General features: G+C 46.5%; 1 protein-coding gene across 2 annotated transcripts in view; it reads right to left on the reverse strand.

Annotated features, from left to right (window-relative positions):
- Nucleotides 1–17,703, reverse strand: part of RNF152 (ring finger protein 152) — a 39,859-nt gene extending 22,156 nt beyond the window's left edge. The window contains exon 1 of one of the 2 annotated variants that reach the window (XM_005526471.3): nucleotides 17,619–17,703. The gene's annotated coding sequence lies outside the window, so the exon portion shown is untranslated. Of the gene's footprint in view, nucleotides 1–17,186; nucleotides 17,236–17,618 lie in introns of those variants that run through there. The other variant, XM_088060430.1, reaches the window with a different exon arrangement.
- Nucleotides 17,704–20,632: the final 2,929 nt, after the last annotated feature.

A 20,632-nucleotide genomic window follows, 5' to 3' on the forward strand; every position in this document is an offset into this window, starting at 1 on the left:
AGTGTAGAGACATGTTGTGTACAACACCCACGCTGTACCCACCCCATGGTGGCAGGAGGCATGGAGGCTCTTCTCGATCAAAATCCAACCAGAAAGCCAAGCCAACCTTGTGCTGGAGGAAGCACACCACACTGAACATCATGCTGGGACAAACAGGCAGTGTTTGTCCAATGCCACCCTGTAAGCTTTGCCAGCACAAGGCCAAAGTGTCACACAAAACAAAGATGGTCTTGACGCAACCCAACATTCATCCATGGACACCACAGGCACAAAACACAGCATTGCTTGGATGTTTTTACTGGTTCAGTGCATTTGCCCAGCAGGCTTTGTGAACTTCCATCACTAAAAACACCCCACTGCCATGTTCTAGCTCATCTGATCATACTGCCCTCTGGTCTGGTAATACAAAGACCTGATTTTGAGACAACCCTCACAATGGCACATGGCCTTACACTTCCAGACTTGAAACTTGCCTCTGGACAGTAAACAGTTTGTGATAGATGAAAGCTCTTCCTTAGCAGACACAGACTTCCTACAATACAAAACCTGAGTCTGAACCTCTCAGTAAAATTACCCCTCTGGAATTATGGGTCAAGAGATTATTTTTTTCAGCCATGTAAAATTTGGCAAAGTTTATACTAAGAGAGTTTCCTTGTAGAAATAATCTAAAGTCTTCACCAATCATTTACAGTATCTGGAAACAAACACTGGATGAAGACCTGTATTAATTTTTTTTTAAATCTTTCATACATATATATGCAAGACAAATTAAGAGGGAACTGAAAATCTGCCTGATTTACATCTCCCTTACTGAAGTTTAGGAAATGTGTGGAGAGGATGGAGAAGGCATCAGGAGAAAAGACACCAGACTCCCTACGGGAACTGGAGGCCAGGGCAGGGGCAGGAGGTGGGTAGGGACAGAGTGAGCAGGAAGCGAGGGGGAACACAGATAACGTGCAAGCAACACTGGTGTGTCCAGAGGTGGAGAGAGAGGAACTGAATGTTTGTAATGAGCAAAAGAAGTACATCTGGGAGTCTTATTTCTCTGCTGCCTTGTTCTAACAGCTACATAATAAGCCACTATACATAATCACAGCAGCCACAATTTTTATATATATATATATTTTATGCACATGAACAGACTCAAAGTAGTTACTAAATACTCATACAATCTATCTTCTCCCTGCAACACTGAATGTTAAACCATCTGCTTTTTCAGTGGATCCCTTGTCATAAAATTAACACCCCTTCCAGTTTCTTTCCTTCCCTCATAATTTCTACAATGCTTTGGGGTTTGAATGTTACAATCTCTCACCACAACTGCTGTACGTCTCTGGATTTTGAAGGGAAGTTGCTTCCAGCAGAAAATTAAAGGTTGAACTCTTACCAGTAACTCTGGGCATGCTTAACTAATACTAAGCCACATAGCATAGCCTAATTAGTCCAATAGGTCTTTTTAAAAAAATCCACATGACCTCAGTTCTTACACTGAGTCATTTTGTAGATCAGTTGAAACAGAGCCCTGAGTAACTCTGTAACATCAACAGCAGGCTGCATTATTTGAAGTGGACTGGATCTGAACTACAACAATCACATAACCCCCACCATCTCACCTTCATTTTTTTCCCCTCTTCTGTTTTTAAGACAAGATATAATCTAGTGATCTCCAGCAAGTAGCCTGTCTTAACTACATGGCCTCCTGTATTTCTCAGAACTACTTTGTTCATGTGCAGATTAGTTGTAACACATGCTACATGCACATGGAATACTCTACTGCTAATGCAAATTACTTTGCATGTAAACACAAAATGCAGGTGGGCCAAACCACTAACTGCCCAGTTCACAAGCACAGACTTCATACTCTCAAGCTTTTACATGCATATTAATTTCAACGCACTGAAAGTAAAACCCCTTTAAGAAATGTGCCTCAAATCTAAAGTGTTCGCATTCCTGAGTCACTAGAAAGTGAAATGAAATTATTTTCTAGGTCGTTCTTAATCCCTTGTTTCACTGTGAAATCACGGTCACATAACTTTACTAAACCTATGCCTGTCCGGCGCTTCTCTTCCTGCACAGCAATGTCAGTCTGGAGTGTGACAAAACACAATCTCCACACACCACAACTTCATGGCCAAATTTCCTCGGAGAGGATGCAAACCAGCAGTATTCCCAGCTCAGTGTGTTTTCATGAAGAGAGTAGCAAGCTTACTCACAGCTGTGCCAAAGTCGCTATGTCCACAAAAAGAAATGCTTCACTGGGTTTGTATCCTGCTACAGTCTCTCTCACGGAGATATGAAAATGCAATTTCACTATAAAAATAAGTACAGTGGAGTGAATAATTTCTTGCACTGGGCACATGGCCATCTAATTTCATTGCTTCCAAAAAGCTGCTGTACGAAGACCTAGGAAGCAGACTGTGTGGACTGCAGACCCTGCTTCTCCAGCTCTTTGGGTTTGCCTCAGCTTTCCTGGGGAGAGCAAGGGTTGCTGCACGGTGTCTGTGCCTTCCAGATGCTGAGCACCCTTTCTCAACAGGTAAGGGCAGGGGCACCTCCCTCTACCGGTGCAAGATCTGTAAGGAGGCCTTGCAGGGGCAGCCAAGGCACCAGGAAAGAGGGAGCCTTGAACTGTGATGAAGGAAGAGCTAAATCATCAACATGCATCCTCAAAGTAGCACAGAGACCTGCGTTGTTTCAGGAGCAGCAGCACACCTCCTAGTCTTTCCCTTTGATAGGACAGAACTACCCTGCACCAGCTTTTTATAGGAAAGGTGTTCACAAGAAGAGATTTTGCCAATACTTGGAGTTCTGTGCTTTACAAAGCTATCAAAATCCAGTCAAAAGACTGACAGAAAGCATATGAGCAATATTCTAATTAAATTTATTTACATTATGTACTTCTGATACAAAGCACCAGCTACCAAATACATCACCCAATAATTCAAAGAAACCTAACAAGCAGTTTGAGATTGCAGGCAGTCTGTTGAAATTGCTACTCCTACAAACCTCTTTCTTCTTGATTTTTGGCTACAGAAGGTAACGTGCCAGCAATCTATCTTAGAACATAAGATAAGCTGATGAAATGGGGGCATTTAAAAAAAAAAAAAAAAGGCAATACAATACAGTTCATGAACCCATGTGTTTACCAAAGAACATGTTTAGCTATTTCCTTTTATGCAGCACTAAAGAAATGCAACTTGCATTTCCTCTGTTTATGATTCTTGCAACTTAAAACCTTTTCTTCTTCAGCTAATGCTTAGATGGCCCCCAGCTTGCACTTTGAGAATATTCCAAGAATATTCAAGTTCCAGATAGCCTAAACACATGTATCCTGACACACAAGACTAATCCCCACTTCCTAGGTGCACTACAACCAAACCATATTTCTGTTTTCAGATGAAGTTGATCTTCAAAAGCTTTAAAAATGTATTGAAATAAGACCAGCAATAAATTTGGGATTGCCTTGAGGAGGAATAGGAGTGGTCAGTCCTCTTTGTACTTCTCTCCAAATGTTGACAGTTTTGTGTTTTTTCCCTTTTTTTCTTTTGCAGTAAAGCTCAGCTGGTTTAAACAATTGTCTTCAATGTTCACACAAGAGAAAAGAGGAAGAGCTGATGCAAGAAGCTTTTCCTTTTGGGCAGTTCAGAGCTTTCAGTGCTCTGGCTTATGTTTCTGCCTGCTTGGAGCTTCAAATGGAAAACTCCCATGAGAACCACTGGAGGTCACAAAATGCTGCCAGAAATCAGATGCAGATAAGATGCACTAAAGAAGCAAAACCCCCAAACTATCTGCTCCCTGACATTACTTTTCTTTTTTCTTGCCTGCAAATCTTGCCACAATTGGAAAAGTGGCAAGAAAAGAAAATGTGGTCATAGAGTAATTACTTAACACAGGTTTTGAAAGTACAGTCAAGGACTTTCCTCCCTTGGAAAAGACACATTTCATAAAAAGTTCAGAATTTCTGTCATGTGTAGCAGTACTGAAACACCCAAAGTTTCATCCACCTAGACAACTGCATGCATCCCCTTCACTGAACAAGCAAGCCATGCTGAAATACAAAAGGATCTGCATCTATCACAGGATGATTTGATTTACAAAAGGGGGAAGCTGATACATCTCAAAAGTATGCAAGACATCACACCCACGACTCCAGACCCTCTTAACGCAGTCGCTGGCTTTTGCTCAGACACGTGTCATGAAGGAAATGGAGAAGAGAGGCTCCCAAACTGTGACACAGGTCAGGATGCTCAAAGAGGTGCATTGCACACTTCAGAACTAAGAGCTGCCACCACCTGTAGCACTAATTAATAGCAAAAATAAAAATAATAATAAAAAAAAAAGCCAATGAGCTGAAAGAAAATTAATTACTCAAGGCTATTCAATACCCTAGACTAGTTTTTTATATGAACAGCAACTGTGCTGTAAGTTAGAAAAGGATATGCAGGGGCAAGAAAGTGGAAAATTAAGCCTATGTTTATGTACCACCAGAATACAAAGTGGAATAACTTGCCAAGTTACTGCAAGTTGTTAGAATGCATCTTTTTCATACAAGTAGACTTACATAAATCACTGATTTTTCACTAGCCTATTTTTGGTAAGTCAAAAACCCCCCTATACTTGGGGTTTTTCCTCCATACATACACGTGGGAATGACCATACAAAACATTTTCTTCAACCTTTTACTTTTCTCATTTTGCCACCAAGACAAACATAGAAGGAAGACGGTGAGAGAAGGAAGCAGAGAAGAGGGATATTTTTCTATTTTTCTTTTAAATTAAAAGAATAGGTGAAGTACATTTCTTTTCATGGAAGTTTTCTGGTTTGGGAGAAAGCACTTGCTATTTGATTAATTCAATCAACTAAGCATGTGACAAAATAACAAGAGCAAATAGTTTTAGACCAAAGAGCCTAGCCCTTAGATTTCAGCTATTTTTAAAAAATGGGCGTTTCTATACAAAGAAAGCCAGTCATCAGTTGTAAACAGACATTCAGAAGATAAGAAAATCAGATCCCCCTGCACTACACTGCTGATCCACAGCACAGAGGAGCATCAAAGCCTCTACAGACCACATGGCACGGCCGCCTTTGTTCCCATTTTGGGAGCACAGGACACAACTAGCATTTTCCAGCTTCTCCTCCCCACTGCCACTGTGCAACAATTAAGTGTACGAATGAAGGTCTGAGCTGCAGCCCTCATAAATTACGCACACACAGAGATCCTTCTGTTTGAACCAATCTTCCACAGGTCTCTAATGAGAGCCATGAACACCATCTACTAATCATCTCATCAGTAATGCAAATAACCATCTTGACCTCCCATCAAGTGTCTCTCCAGCTGAAACACTGTGCCCTCAGCCTGCACAGCCCTGGGTGCCAAAGCTGCCGCGTCCCACTGAAGGAGCCCCGGCATGACAATGCTCTGTACATCACACACACTGCTGAGCACAGCCTCGCACCACGAGCCAAGGCAAACCCTCAGCTGCCCCAAGGGCTCACAGCCACTTCTGTCCCTGGCTCTGCACACCCCAAACAGCCAGGTACAGCAAAGGCAGGCATCTCGGATCTCACACAGGACGCCTTGTTCAGCTACAGCAACGCATCTTCAGGCCCCCTAAAATAAAACTCTGAATAAGCAACACAGCAGAACAGCTACAGCACTGGCCTGGCAACTAAAAAATGGAAACTTGACCTTGTTTTAGACCCCCCAGAGACATCACACCCGGCTCTGGGGATGCCACAGCAGAGCTGTTATCCTGGAGGAACCTCAGACCCATCCTATGCCCCCAGGCCCACCTCCATCCCCATCTCCTGCTGCTGAATAGCCCCTGATCCTGGTGCATCATTTGCCATGCCTAAGAATGTGGATGGACCCTGTTAGAGCACTTTGAAATCAAAATGAAAAGAAAGGCATTCTTCTGTGAAACATCATTACCACCCTGCCAGCGAAGTGTGAATTGCAAGAGCTTCCAAAATAAAAATAAATGTATTTCTATTAGTCCCTTACCCTTGGCATCAGGCCCATACTGCCAGTTCTCGTAACACTTACAGGGAAACTGGCATACACAACAGTGCAGCAAACAAAAGGAAATTCTGTGAGAATCAGATCAAAACATACCAAACAGGTCTTGATACCACAAAAGCAAAGACAATCTTCACCTGGACAAGCAACTTGTAGCTGCAGTCACTGACATTAACAGATCTACCATGGCAGAAGGAAAAAAAAAGGCTCCCAAGCATCTGCAAAATAGCATATTTCAGGTTTTCTTTTAAATAAATAGATTTGGAAAGTATTGCTAAGGGGAAAAAAAAAGCTTAAAGGATTTAAATATTCCAAATAACAATGCCAGCACTTCAGCACCCCTGGTCCTGCTGTGGCACAGCTCAGCCCCCACCAGCAGTTCCCTACCCCATTGGAAGGGGAATTGCTGGGCTTCCAGTGCCACTCTCAGCAAATTTCTACTTTCTAAGCAGCAAGCCTCTGTACAAGAGAAACCCTCCTATCAGCATTACCAGCTGTGCCCACAGCACAAACAGCGCAATTACGTACACTGCAAAATCTCTGTGTTTGCGTGTGGGTAAACAGTGCACTTCTGGAAAGGCAGAGAGAATATTTTCAGAGTAAACACTGCAAAGATTTTGTGTCCTTTAGGATGTCGGAAAGCCGCTGTGATCCGCTGCTCATCTTCCCCACTTACTGCCTTGCCCAGCTGAGGTGCCTCTGCAGCTCACAGGGATCACGACCACACCTCACAAGCCTGTTTTGCTCTCTGCAAAAATGGAAGGAACTTGTCCTCTTACAGCAGTCCAGCTCCTTAGTGTGCTGCCCTGCCTACTGTCAGCTTACAGACATTAAAATACCAACCAGCTCCAGAGCAGGAAATGAAGCCGGAGGAACCAATTTCTAAACCTCACCACTAGAATGGCAGCTGCTGCCCCATGAAGGTAAGTAGGGAGAAATGGGGGAGGCTCCTCTCTGCCCAAGAGAAATACTTAAAAAGGTATCAGAGAGATGGAAGAAACACACATGCTGAAGCATTGAGGCAGAAGATCATCTCCACCCCAAATTATTAATTTTCAGAAACAGAGCAGTTCTCCAAGACTCTGAGGACACCTTCTCTTACACAACTCTACCTGTAGCTGATGGAAAAGAATGTCTCTTTAATAAAGATGCCAAGACTTTGAGACTGGGACTTTAAAGACCACTGAAATGTGTCCCATTCTCAGCTTTTGACATGAGAGAAAGCAGGAGGAGGCAAGTGAAAAAACTGATACTTTTTTCTCTTAACTACCTACACAACTAATTTTTAAAAATATGCAGAATTACAGCAAGTTACATTTGAATTAAGGAGCCTGTGGGGAGAAGTTCTCAGTCACAGAGGAAAGAAAAGCTAGGAAAAATACTAGAAGAAAAATTGGTTTATTTAAAGCCTGAAGAAAAACAAAACTTAGAAGAGTGTTTTGGTCCAATGCTGGATGAAGTTTACTCAAGCAAAACACCTGTCCAGAAGAAAACCTCATGCAGCATGCAACTGCTACTTGCAGACTGAGCAGGAGGGCTTCATCAGGTGATAAAGAATCTCCCTCAAGTTAAAGGGACTGCTGGTCACCCACAAGCCAGACAGCTCCATCATCCTCACTGTTTCCAGAGGGATGAAGGACACACAGAGGAAATTACAAGTCCAGAACCTAGGTACCCCTTATAGGCTTGAGCACCTTGACACCACAGGTGCTTGCAAGAGCCTCTTTTTTCTCTAGCTGCATCGGGACAGTATTTCAGATCTGATTTACTGTCTAGACACAGCATACTATCACACAGGGCAAGTGAAGAAGACTGAGAGCAGCAGAGTGTGGAAAACAGACTGGCCCAATCTTTTTCTTTCTTTAAAAACAGTACAGTGTGCAGTCCACATTAACATCCTCACAAAAATGCTTCATCTGTCCTGCATCTCAGAGGCTGGCTGCTGAAAACAATCCAGAATACAATTAAAACACAGATCCTGTAAAATTTAACTTCCCTCTGCAATTCTGTAATCGTCTCATCCATCAATTTTGAAAGAACATTAATAGTGGCATCAGCTGGCTCTCCACCTCCTCTGCTGAGCCAGCTTTTTCCAAGCCCTGTCCCTGCCTTTCAGCATCTAACCACAGATGCTGTGAGGAAGGGGAGAGGAGGGAGGCAAACCAGGGTTGGAGAGAGACCAGCAGGACACACCTAACACGGGGCCCAACCCACAGAGGAGCTGCTTCTTTCCCAGGGGAGCTATGGCAACTTACAGTGGCTGAAGGTCTGCCTAAACATGCTTACTTCAAAAGAAAACCACACAGAGAACAAGGTTCTATCAGGGGTTAAGTGAAGCCTATCCAAGCTCAGACCAAATCCTAGGCACACAGGCACACCACCGCCTTCCGGGCTGGAGATGCCTAGGTCACTAGTGCGCAGTGTTTTTTGCTGTTTACTTTTTCCCACACACAAAACCTGTCCCCCACCTCTTAAAGATGTGTAGATGTCTCCACTGATACAAGCCATTTCTCCCAGTAACCTTCCACAGGCTTGACAAATTCCCTGGAACCCCAAGAACCTTCAGGTAAGAGCTGAAGACCAGTCCTGTGTTCCTGTTAACTGTCTGTCCTCAAATACATGAAGTTCAGTAATCAAATACTGGCTCTTGGACTTGCACACAGTGGCAATGCAAGGAGAAAAACCGGTTGATGCCAGTTTTTAGCATCTGGCTTATTAATATAAGCCTTATTAATTGTAAAGGTGTACAATCCTTTGAGTCATCTGAAACTCTAAGACACTTCGACATTATTTTATGAATCTAGTTTGACACAGTTTATAGTGATCACAGCCATGATTTATATCACAAACTCCCAAGAACACCAGTCTAACTTTGAAATTATTATCATCCCAACTGTTTCACTGCAGGTCAGCCTGGTCTGTTCCAACATCAGATTTGTTGGCAAGCATATTTTCTTTGCTGGTACATCCACTTTTCCTCATCTAGTAAAATGAAACAAAAAAATCCCAAAGTACATAAAGAAAGCCATTTGGACACAATCAGAAATAGTCTACTTCATCCTCCTTTGCTGTGTGAGGTTGGTATTAACCACCCCCCTCCCCTGAATAAAGATGTAGGAAGAGATTCACTGCAAATTGGTCAGAAGACAGAAGTGCAGACATCTAATGACTTGCTGGAACAACAGACATCACTTTTCTGGAAAGTGGCCAAGTTCACTAACTTGCATTTCAGCTGGAAGCTCAGCCTCTAGAAGCTGCACACTCTTTCTTGCACTATCATGTTGCTATTCATTTCCAGAAAATACAAAAGCATGAGCAACTAGTGCTCCTCACTATGAACTGTTGTAATTTCAGTACGGTATTTAACCCCACAAAAAATAGGTGACATCAAGCAATACTGCATACAGCAAAACACTGAGGAACAGGGTGGAACACAGCATATTCTTTAGATATAAGGTGTAAACAGAGTTGACTTAACGCAGTATTTCCCTACTGCTTGATCTCAAAGTATCCTATAGTAACAGCTCTGGTCTAAAAGTAAGGAAGATGGAATCCTCTAAAATGCTTCAAAGGTATTGGGCTGGCCTTCAACTACAGTTTGAACAAGCAAAAATTACAGATCTACACTGGAATCTAGATTGTTCATAACCCTACCAGGCTATCTGGGACCTCTGGAAAACGATAAGCGGCACCAGAAACAAGAGGCTAAAGTGATGTTACCCAAGAACATGGAGAGAAGCAGATAGCATTTGTTAGGAGAACACAGAAACAGAGGGTGAAAGGAGGGAGGACTGGGGAGGGAGAGTGTAAAGGGATGACTAGGCTGCCATGTAGTGAAGAGAAGAACAGACACAGGCAAGTCAGAAAGGACTTGGGAAGCATCAGAATTCTGTCTACCCCATCCTTAACTGGGATCTGAGTATATCCAGACTCTGGGCTGAAAAACCCCCCAGTACAGTACCAGACAACCTGCTGAGCATGTCATCCCACTCCAGCCACTGACCACCATCCATAGCCAAACACTGCTTCCTCACCAGGCCCTTATCTCATGGGTTAGAAATTAATGGTACATCCCAATGGTCTGTGCTCTTTGGATGACTCAGGCCACTGCAGATTCACATGACAAGGCCTTTTATTTATCTCCTGCTTTTCCCTTTGTACAGTTATAAAATTACATTTAAACCTAGCTATGTTATTTTTTTTAATACAAAGATTGCAAACTTGCTCACTTCAAACTTAGGACGTATCGCAACGAATACTGCCCATACAACCTTCACCCAGCCTCTGTATGTATCTGCACTGACTCTGTTTCCAATTCAATGATCACAAACCATTTGAGCTCTGGAAATCAGCTGCTTTCAAAGAAAGGGCAGTAAGGTTGTGTGATAAAAGCAACAGCTGTCCCTAAAACCCTGCCTCACGCAGTGAAGATCAGAAATATTTGTGAACAAAGCAATGCAGGAAGAGAGACAACCACCTTGCTTGAGGAAGTTGGACATATCACCTGCAGGCAGGAATTACTTCCTTCTTGGCTCCACACTCAATCTTTTAAGAAGCTCAGCAAGTCTCTGAAACCAGTTTTCTCTTCAGGTGACCCCTAATGGGGCAGTTCCACCCTTAAGGCATTTAGGGCTAATCTACAGACACCAGCAGCTGAGGTCAGCCGTCCTTGTGCTTCCAGCAGATAAACTGCAACATCATGCCAGGTACTCTGGGATGAGTGAAAAATAAAATCATACCCAAGTACCTCTCTGACGCAGCCAAAATTTAAGGTGTTTCAATCACCCGAGATTGATTTGCTCTTTGACTTCATTCCTCAACTATGAAAACAAAGACAGTACCTGTATCTGATATGCTGCAAGAATAACTTCCCCATCTGAGAAAGCCCTCCAGCAATTAGCAATTGTTCAGTTCAAGGTCTGGGTAGGGTGTAAAATAAACAGATGTAGAACCACATGGAAAAAGTAAATGTGGAAAAGAGAAAATGAATTATGCAGCAATTACCTATCCAGTGAAAAAAAGGACTCTGAAAGGGAAAAAATTACGCAATTACAGAATTAAAGATTGTATCATAATGCAGATGCAAAGGGGAGTTCTGCAACATTAGTCCTGGAACTTCATTGCTTTTGTCCGCCTGATTTTGCAACCCCATTGTTCTCCTGATGTCATAATTTTGTAAGCAATTGAAATGCAACACAATTATGTGATCATATGTTTAGATCTTTTCATCATTAATAACATGTGGAACAACCAGCAGCCTCTGCTCCCAACACGATGGATGCCCTCCAGCACATGGCTGTGAACAACTACCTCTCTTCCACCTTAATCTGAGGTAAACAGCAAGGAGAAGAAAGGGAGCTTTTATGCTTTAATTACATGCACAAACATTTTGGGATTTTGGGGTTGTTTCAGAGGAGGAAACCAAGACCAGTATCAATCACCTACTCTGAAGCTGATTGTCACAAATCAGATTTTTTAAACAGAGGCGCCGAGCAGCTGGTGTGCTTTGCCCCAAGTGAGAAGAAAAGCTCCCCAGGCCTGATCGCAAACGACCCCATTAACAGCCTTCTTCCCAAGCTACCAAATCCCTCCTACCTCCAAAATAAAGCCTGTGTAAGTGTAATCACTGCTCCTAACTGCAGGTCAGGGAAGAAGCCCAAGGAAGAAGGCTGTGTTTCTGTGCTAGTTGGTAGATGCAGTCAGTGAGCAACTTCAGGGAGAGCATCATATAAAATACAACTGGCAAGCAAACATTACAATTGTATGTGTTCATCCTGGATGATAATTGTTATATTGGGTCTTTTAAGGAAATTACCCTGCATACCTCCGACTTCAGGCCAATTGCCAACATGTTTCTCAGTGTCTGGGTAAGCCTGCTTTGTGAGGGAAAGCAGCTGCAATAGCAACAACCTAACTTCTTTTATTTGCAGATGGCATTAGCTGGCAAGAGGCAGTGCATCTGACAGCATGCTCCCCATGCATGCTTCATGCTTTTTAAAAAGTCTTGTTTGCCTTTGTATGTACCCAATTGCAAACATACACCCAGCCTTTCTTTTAAGTAGTACTTCCGCCTTGTCCGTGGGGTGCTGGCAGCGAGTACCAAAAGCTTGACATGATCTTGTGCACCTAACAAAGCAAGTTTCACTTCTATCTTTCCCCATCCTCAGAGAGCGGAGCTTGCAAAAATTGGAGCTGTCAAGTCCCTGAGGTGCAGTCAGCCAGAGCCTGGAGTGTCCCAGGCACTCGGGTCACCACCAGCTCTTCTCAGTACACATCTTTTGGAAAAGCTCCACCATGGAAAAGTCCACTGTGGTAATGGAAACATTGCAGCCCTTCCCTCTTGGCATGCAACCTGCTCAGTTCAGCTTTAAAAGCTAACAGAGAAAGCACTGCACCATCCCCAAACATATACATGTAGCACAATACATCTAATGAGAACAGGCAAAGATAATACCACAGCCGTGTTCTACCCCACATCTGCCTGCTTCAGCATTTACGACACAGAAGCTTGGGTGGCTGGCACCTTCAGAGGAGGGACCTGCAGTGTCTTGTCCAAGCCCAAGAGTCCATTCTTTACCTACCACAGTCATCTACCATGCTAAGCTACTGGTGGTAAGAAATGGTGTTCATGGAGGGGAAAAGAAGGGAAGCAAGAGATGTTCTGCTTCACTAAGTGACATATCCCTAACAGTGTAGAGAATTACACTTGGATGCCAGAGACGGCTAGGCAAAGATTTTGTGTGGGGAAAGAGAATAACATTTTGCCTCCACATCCTCTGTAAACCATGATGGGGAGCCATCACACAGTTCCTCCCTTCACCTCACCTCGACAGATGCCTCCGGTTTTACCTAGATCTGTAAGGGTGTTTGAGATTTACCTTGGCTCTCTAATATGCCACATAATATTTTGACATTAGAGCCTGACACTGGTGGTCTCTGCAGGGCCATGCTCTATGCCCCAAGACAACAGGTATGCACTGTCTGACAATCAGCAGCAACAAAAAGGGTATCAAAATGGTGAGGAATTGCATGTGCAACCCATAAATGCTCAACACCTCTGACACTCTTATTTCTACTGTCAATGCCTGTCTTTTCCCTCAGCCCAAGTCTGGAAGAAATGTGCTCACCACACCCAGCACAGCTATATTGTCTAGCATAGACAGCCTGGGTGAGGGTAAAGTCTGCTTTTCTTTGTACAGTGGTGTCCACATTTCTGAGGCAGACCCATCAAGACAGCCATGCCAAACCAGCTGCATCTATACAGGGATGCTCAGCAACACACAAGCATGACCCTGACATCTCCCAGCAGTACCTCAGCCCAAGTGCACACCTACCTAAGGCGACTCTGGGGAGAGGGCTGCCATTGCACACATGCGAGTTTGCCCATGCACACACACCTCTGCTAAGTCCTGCCCAGTGTGCACATTCCCATCTGCTCCAAAGCTCACTTCCCAAGGTGTCCTGGAGGTCAGAGAAAGCAGGCCTGTCCAAGTTGTGGCTGTTAGCCTACAAGCCTTCCTAAATCTTGGGCAGTTTTAGCTTGACAAACCCAAGGGTAGCCATGTTGCAAGGAAGAGTAACAAACAGGACTCATCTGTGGGGCATCTGTGTCCTCTGCCCTCCTGCCCCTGCAGCTCCCTTCAATGCTGCCTCGCATCCACCCCTGCCCTGGACACCACACACACCCTGCAAATTGGCCAGGGCTGCAGAGGTGCTGTGTCTGACCACACACATGCAATGCCTGGCTGGGCAGCTGCTACCAGGCAGAGCAGAGAGAAGCAGTCTAGTTTCCATCAGAGCACTGCTTCAAAGATTTCCCAGCCACTCACTACTCTTAGCAAACACAAGTGGGAAATTAGCGATCTTACAGACTGCCAACCATTGGTGCAATTTGGTTGAAACTGGCCAAACAGGAAACAAACAGCACTCATTTCCTGGGGAAACTAAGTTAAAATAAAATAAAACCAGATGAAAACTATGATGTTTGATTAGTGGTGTTCCCATGTTCTGCTACATCCCAAAAAAAAAATGCCTTGCTCAGCCCAGCATGCGAGCTGCATAGCACACAATGCAGTTCAGCTCTGTAACCACCCCCAGCTGTTACACATCTGGAGCAGGAAGGGGCAAATTTCAAACTCACATCTGGGGGTTGCTCTGAACAGGTAATTTCTGCAGCAGAAAAACAGGGAAAGGGGATTTGCATCTGAAAGCGGTGAAATGCTTTGTCAGGGCTGAAGGACTATTACTCAGATCTCAGTGTGAAAGCAGCTCTCCTTCACAACCCTGGAAATGAATTCATCCTGGAGACCTCAGCATCTTTCTGCTTGCCATCCCCAGTGTCCCTCAACCCATGCTGGTGGTGCTTGGCCACCATCGCTGCCTTTAGGCAGGAGCAGCTCTTGCTGCAGTCAGAGCAGCAAATGCTGAGCCCTGGCCTGTCCGGGAGTCAGGGAGAGGCTGCACTGATGAAGGCTGGGAGGGTTTCCTCTAACCCAGCTCGGTGTGACAGATCATTCTATAGAGCTGCATCAGTCCCAAGGACTCCTCTGCTCCGAGCACAGCACAGCAGGAGGAAACAGCAGCGACAAAGAAGGCAACTCCAGACAGACTCACAAACAGCTGTGGAATTTCTCTGAAGAGCTGCTTTCTGTAAGGGGTGGAAAGCCCAGCCTTCCATCTGACTTCCAGCCCACCCACCCACCAGACAGAGGCAAAGCGTAAGAACAGGAGAAAATTTAAGGCATGCCAAGATCCCAGGCTCTAGAAATTAGTTTCCCATATATTCCACAAAAAGAGCACTCACACCCAAAATCTACTGCTTTGAACTTGGATTGCACACCACTCACTCAGCTGAATAACCCCACTCAAGTCAGTGACATTACTTGCCTGAATATCTTCTATTCAGTGTATGGAAGGGGGCTGCAGAAGCGGCTGACAAATAAATACAGGTATACAAAAGGCAGTGTAAGGACAGTCTATAAAAAGGCTGAAGTCCCAAAGTCAAGAGCCATGTGGTCAGAACCACAAATCACCAGGTCTTGGGTAGAGTCATGTCAGCTGATCAGGGCATCATCTAGATCCATTCACACCACTAGACCTGTATCCTCCAGGCCCCATCAACTGACTGAGGTCACAATCTGAAAAATACTTCACTGACTTAGAAAACTACATTCTGCTCAAAAGGATGGCTTGAGCATTTAGGAGTATAAGTTTCATTAGCTTCCAGCAAGATTTCAAGCCCCAAGCATAAAGTAATAGAACTCCATAAAACTCCAGCAAAGAACCACCACTGCTCCTACTCTGCCAGTATTGGTCCCAAGTATGGTCAGCTGTTCTGGAGGGAACCTAAACATGATATGGCACTTGTTCTCAGTCCCATGAAAGGAAAAACAATGTGCAGTTCACATCCTGAAAAAGCTTGTAAGAGACAATCCTGAGCTTGAAATCTCCACATGCAAGCTTGTTTTCAAGTATCCCTCTAATTTCTAAGGGGAAACTCACATGACTGATATTAAACCTGTGCTGAAGCCTCCATCAGACTGCAGCTGATGGAGTTGCCGATCTAGATCATCGAGGGGTCAAGGTGAGAGCCCTGAACCAAAGCCAAGAACACGTATGACAAAAATATATCCAGGGATTTTGGCAAAGCTGAATGACCAAGTGAGTCCCTCTGGAAAGGGTGACCAGCACCCAGAAGGATCTACTTGCCCATTCCCTGGGCACTCTCCTAAGCCACAGCAGATCCTGAAAGAAGCTCATTCTGAGTTCTTGCATTTCCACATATAAATTAAACACGGTGTATTAAGGCCAAAATAATATTTATTGTTTTCCTGGCATTTCTGAATATCTGACAGCACTGTCCAATACTCCCAGGAAGACTTCACAACATGCATATAAGACTTCTATCAGGTATGTGGTCCAACCAACTTTCTTCCCCCCACAAAAGCAGCAAAAAACAGGCATAATTTTCATTTGTCTTCACATACCTGGCCAGCTGTCCAAACCCTCTGAGAGACCTCAGAGATTCGAGCCAGAGGCTTGGGCTTTTTAACTGTACTGCCAGCTTGTGTATAGCAGGAATTTTCCACAGAGCCCCATCCCCACAGCCATGGGCACGCCAGTGCCACGGCCAGCAACAGCACAAGGCTGTCCCACCTTCGCACTCCTCAGCCAGGGCTACTTTTACATTCCATTTCTCATGCAACCAGAAGCCGCACACTGTTACATAGCCAAGAGCAGAGTTTGCAGCAGAAGGACTTTTTTCCTAGACTGCTGTTGTTGTCATCCCATAGGCTCACTCTACATTAGTACAGACTCGCTGGGCATTTCACAAAGGCCTGTGGTACAGAAGGGCTGAGAACAGGACCTTCATACTCATCCTAAGTGCAAAGGCTACAAATAATTTCCAACAGCCTAAATCAGGCAAAAAATCTAAGTAAACCTGTATCAAAAGCTCTCTAAAATGTACTAGTTGAAAACAAAAATAAAAAGAGAAAAAAAACAAGCATGGGCCGTATCGATGAGAAGGAGGAAGAGTTTCAGTGAGCAAACAAGCGCAGAGGAATTATTATGTTTACAGTTCAATTAATGGGACCTCATCAAAAGGCTGTTTGCTTTTCTTTTTTTTTTTTTTGTAAGACACCTATTACACAAACACACACTCTTAATGCCTCGCCGGCTGACACCCTGGCGCACATATCCTAAGTGTATCCACATCTCAGGAAGAGGCAGAGCTGCTCCCGGAGAAGTCCCTCCACCGGACGGCGTATCGGAACAAAGCGCTTGGGTGACGGATGTCGGCAGGGTCCGTAAATCCCATTTTTGGCAGCTCGACCTCAGCTGGGTCGGTATCTTACGCCGTAAGGAACTCTGAGCGCTGCCGCTCCGTACAGCGGGGCTCCTACCTGGACAGGGGGCTTCACGCCTCTCCTCCAGGCTGGTTAAAAAAATAATTAAAACCTTTTTCTGAAAGCCCGGCGAGATGTCTGGCACTAAATGACAGCACCCGAGTTACCGCGTATCTTCTCCGCTAACTGCCGGCATAAGGAAGGGAAATCAGTCCCCCCCCCCCCAAAAAAAAAAACCAACCCAAGGCAAAAGCACCACCGAACCTCCCGCTGGAACAAAGAACCCCACCAAACGCCGACTCTAAGTTATCTGGATTTACTTGCTCGCAAAGCACACGGATGACCCCCCTCCGCGCGGAGCAGCGCTGGCGCGATACAGGCGCGACCCCGCCGCGTTTCGAAGTAACCTCGTTGCCCGCCGCCCTCCCGGGACGCGGCGGCGGCGGCGGCGGGCGCTGCTCGGCCGCTCACCTGCACCGCGCATCGCGCCGCGGCACCGCCCGGGGCCACCCCGCTCTGCCGCGGCCACCCCGGCGCGGCGGGGCCGCCCGGGACAGGCGCTTGCGAAAGCCGCGTCTGCCCCTCGCCCGGGCGGGAGGCATCCGCGCCCGCGGCGGCCCCGCTCCCCGCCGGGAAGAGGAGGAGGGAGAAGCGCCCCCGCCGCTGGATCTACCGCGCGAGAGCATCGCTCGCCGCCCCCGGGGAGGCCGCCCCGGGGGAGCCCGGCCGGCGGGCAGCGAGCGCCCACTGACCTTGCCGCCATCCGCCGCCGCCGCCGCGCCCGCCCGCGGGATGGCAGCCCCGCGCCCGCCCCCGCGGCCCGCGCCTGCGCCCCGGCAGCCGGCGCCGCCCCCCCGTCCCCCCCGCCCCGCGGGGGGGGGGGGCCGAGGAAGGCGGGGCCGAGGCGCCGGGGAGCGCCGGAGCCGCCCCGGACCCCGGTGCGCCCCACCCCGCCCCAGCCGGGGCCGGCGGCTGCTCCGTGGCCGCGGGCTGGGCTGCCCAGCGGGGCCGGAGCGGGGCGGGCTGGCGGCCGCGGACACCCCGTGCCCCGCACGGTGCCACCCGGGCCCGCCAGCGGGGCGAGGGAGCATGCGGCGGCCGGGGGGTTCCTCAGGGTTGAGGAAGGACTCTGCGGCTTTAAGCTGCAGCTCGTTGTGCCACCTGGCCCAAGGTGAGGGACGGCTGCACCTGAGCGCGTTCCCGGCGGGACAGAGCGGCGCCTGCCCCGCGCGCCCTGCGGAGCTGCTCCCGCGGGCAACGCGGGGCTGTCGGACACCCCGCGCAAGGCAGGCTCTCCGGCTCAAGTGCCTTGAGGACCATCAATCTCAGCTGGCGCTTTAGAGCCGTGTTAGTAGTGCACCTTAAAGTCATATGTGCATGTGCTGTGTTGTCTTACCATAGCGGACCCAGAGCCAGGCGAGGGCCTGGGTTTTATCCACTGCACCAAGGCCTATGCCGGCAACAGAGCACAGAACCATAGACTCGTTTCTGCTCTCCCTGCAGAGAAAACAATCCTATTTCCATCAGCAGTAAAAGAAAAAAATGCGTACGTACCTCCTAGCGTCTCACATGGGATCAGTAATGCCAAGTGGCAAGAGCTACAAATGGCAACAGTAGGCAGGAGGCTTCCACTCCTCATGGCCTCATCTTTTTGCAGATCCAGTGTTTTTTGGGGACAAACAGTTGCAAGTGGTGTGAACACAGACCTGTAGGTTATCCAGGTGCCAGGTTTGTTTAGAACACCTTTCTCCTCCCCATATCCTGTAGCTCCACGTTCAAAGTGTTGCCTAGGAAGGAGTAAGCCCTCTAAAATCAGCTAAATAAATCATTTTCAGAAAATAAAATTCCTTTTCCCCTTCCTCACTGTACTGGGGCTATTTGCAGCGCAAGGTCTCCTGCAAGCCAGGCTTACCACTAGGGAGAGCCTATAATGCATTCACTAGTACAACTCCAGGTTCTGCCATAAATATTTAAAACTCAATTACCATTCTCACAATGAACGTTTGAAGCAGCTTTTTGCATCCCACAGGGCTTCTTGATTCAAAACTTCCTAATGAAATAATTGAGATAACACAGGAGAAGTCAAATAGGTCAAATTTCAGCCATCAGTTTGACTCTGGTTCCCCCTTCATGTGTCTCTTAAGTATTAGTCACTACCATCTCGGACCTCTCACGATGTATTTTACACCACAGGCATCATTTTAGCACATGCAGCTGACTTTCGCTTCTCTGTTGATCAGCTAGAAGGACTATGTGAAATATTTTGCTGATCTCCCCTTCCCCCTCTCCCCCCCTCCATTGCCCAGCTGAGTAATCTGAAGAGCAAACATCCAAATTGATGCTTCTGAGGTGTCCCTTAAAAGAACAGGGGCCTCCTGCCATCCTTCCCTCTACTCTTGGGGATGAGATGTGGCCCACGGTACCTGCTGTGACCCACACCTTCCTGCCATGGCCACTCAAGGTTCTACAGATTTTGTTCAGAAAAAGCCTTTGAGATGCTGGAGAGGGGGGCTGTACAGCTTTTACAAGTTAAGAAGATGTTTATGCCAAATTCTCATCAGTGAATTCCTGTAACATCCTGTCTTCGAAGAGACATACCAGGTTTGGGAGGGATTAATCCTTACATGCCTCTGTGCACCAAGTCCCTACCTTTTCCTAGGCCATTTTCCCCTTTCTTCCTCAGAAAAAAAGTGGCATCTGGTGCCTACAGGCAGTGCTATGGTACCAGATCTCCATGGACTCCAGGGAGGAAAATGCATTGCAAAATGGAATCAAATGTCCCTCCAACTCTGCACTGGTCAGGCCTGCTGCAGGTGATGTCCACACATAAGGCAGAGGGGCTACACAGATGTAGAAAAAGATCACACACTCGCCGAGATGGATCTCGCAGGGCAGTGTTGAAGAGCATTTACACAATGACTCGATGATACTGCTGCTGTTGCTGCTGTGATTGTATCATTACAGCAGAGTTTAGCCAGCTCAGCTGAGACCAGGTCACCCCACACACCACCATCCAAGTTAGGCAGACAGCAAAGAATCAAGTGTTTCAGATCCCGCATGCTAACACAAGGTCCTGCTCTGGAGGGGCTACCGCAGATTTTAGCATCTGACTCCCTCTGCTGAATGGATTACCGTGCACAGCTCCTGGCAGAAGTTCTACCAGAGAGATGCAGCAGATGAGGGGAACTGGAAAAGGTAATTACTCCCAGGAGGATCCCTGGATTGCTGCCATCGTTCCCCAGGCTGCACCTGTTATGAGAAGAGTCTGTAAGTCTCTGGGGAGGAAATCTTGAAAAGTTCACAGCAATAGTCTTGGGAAGAAGAAAAGAAAGATAAATAGATTTCATCTTCATATTGCTTCACATGGTTTATTTCAATAAAACTTTTCACAAGGAGATGGATTTGTAAAAGGCTGCAAGTTCTTTGGTACTGCCCTTTTCAGTTCCTACCTGAATAAAAAGGATCAAAAGGATTCATCCAGTGCCAGAGTCGTCGAAAGACGGATGAAAGGACAGCCCTGCACTCTGCCATGCAAAGGCAGCTGTGCTCTTCTGCCCTTTGCTATCCTCTCACCAGTCTGGTTGGATATGGGGACTTTTTTTTTCCCCCACCTGGACTCTTCTAACAATTCTTATAAGCGCATCATATGTAACACTCAATGAGAGCAAACTGCTGTCAGACACACTCACTCAAGCATACCCAGTACCAGGGAGGTGGGAACACCTATCATTCACAGGAATAATAGGAGCAATCCCTGCAAGTGCTG

Source organism: Pseudopodoces humilis, chromosome 1 (genome assembly GCF_049639895.1).
Source record: "Pseudopodoces humilis isolate 2021_Gansu_Grassland_sample_001 chromosome 1, ASM4963989v1, whole genome shotgun sequence".
Lineage (NCBI taxonomy): Eukaryota > Metazoa > Chordata > Aves > Passeriformes > Paridae > Pseudopodoces > Pseudopodoces humilis.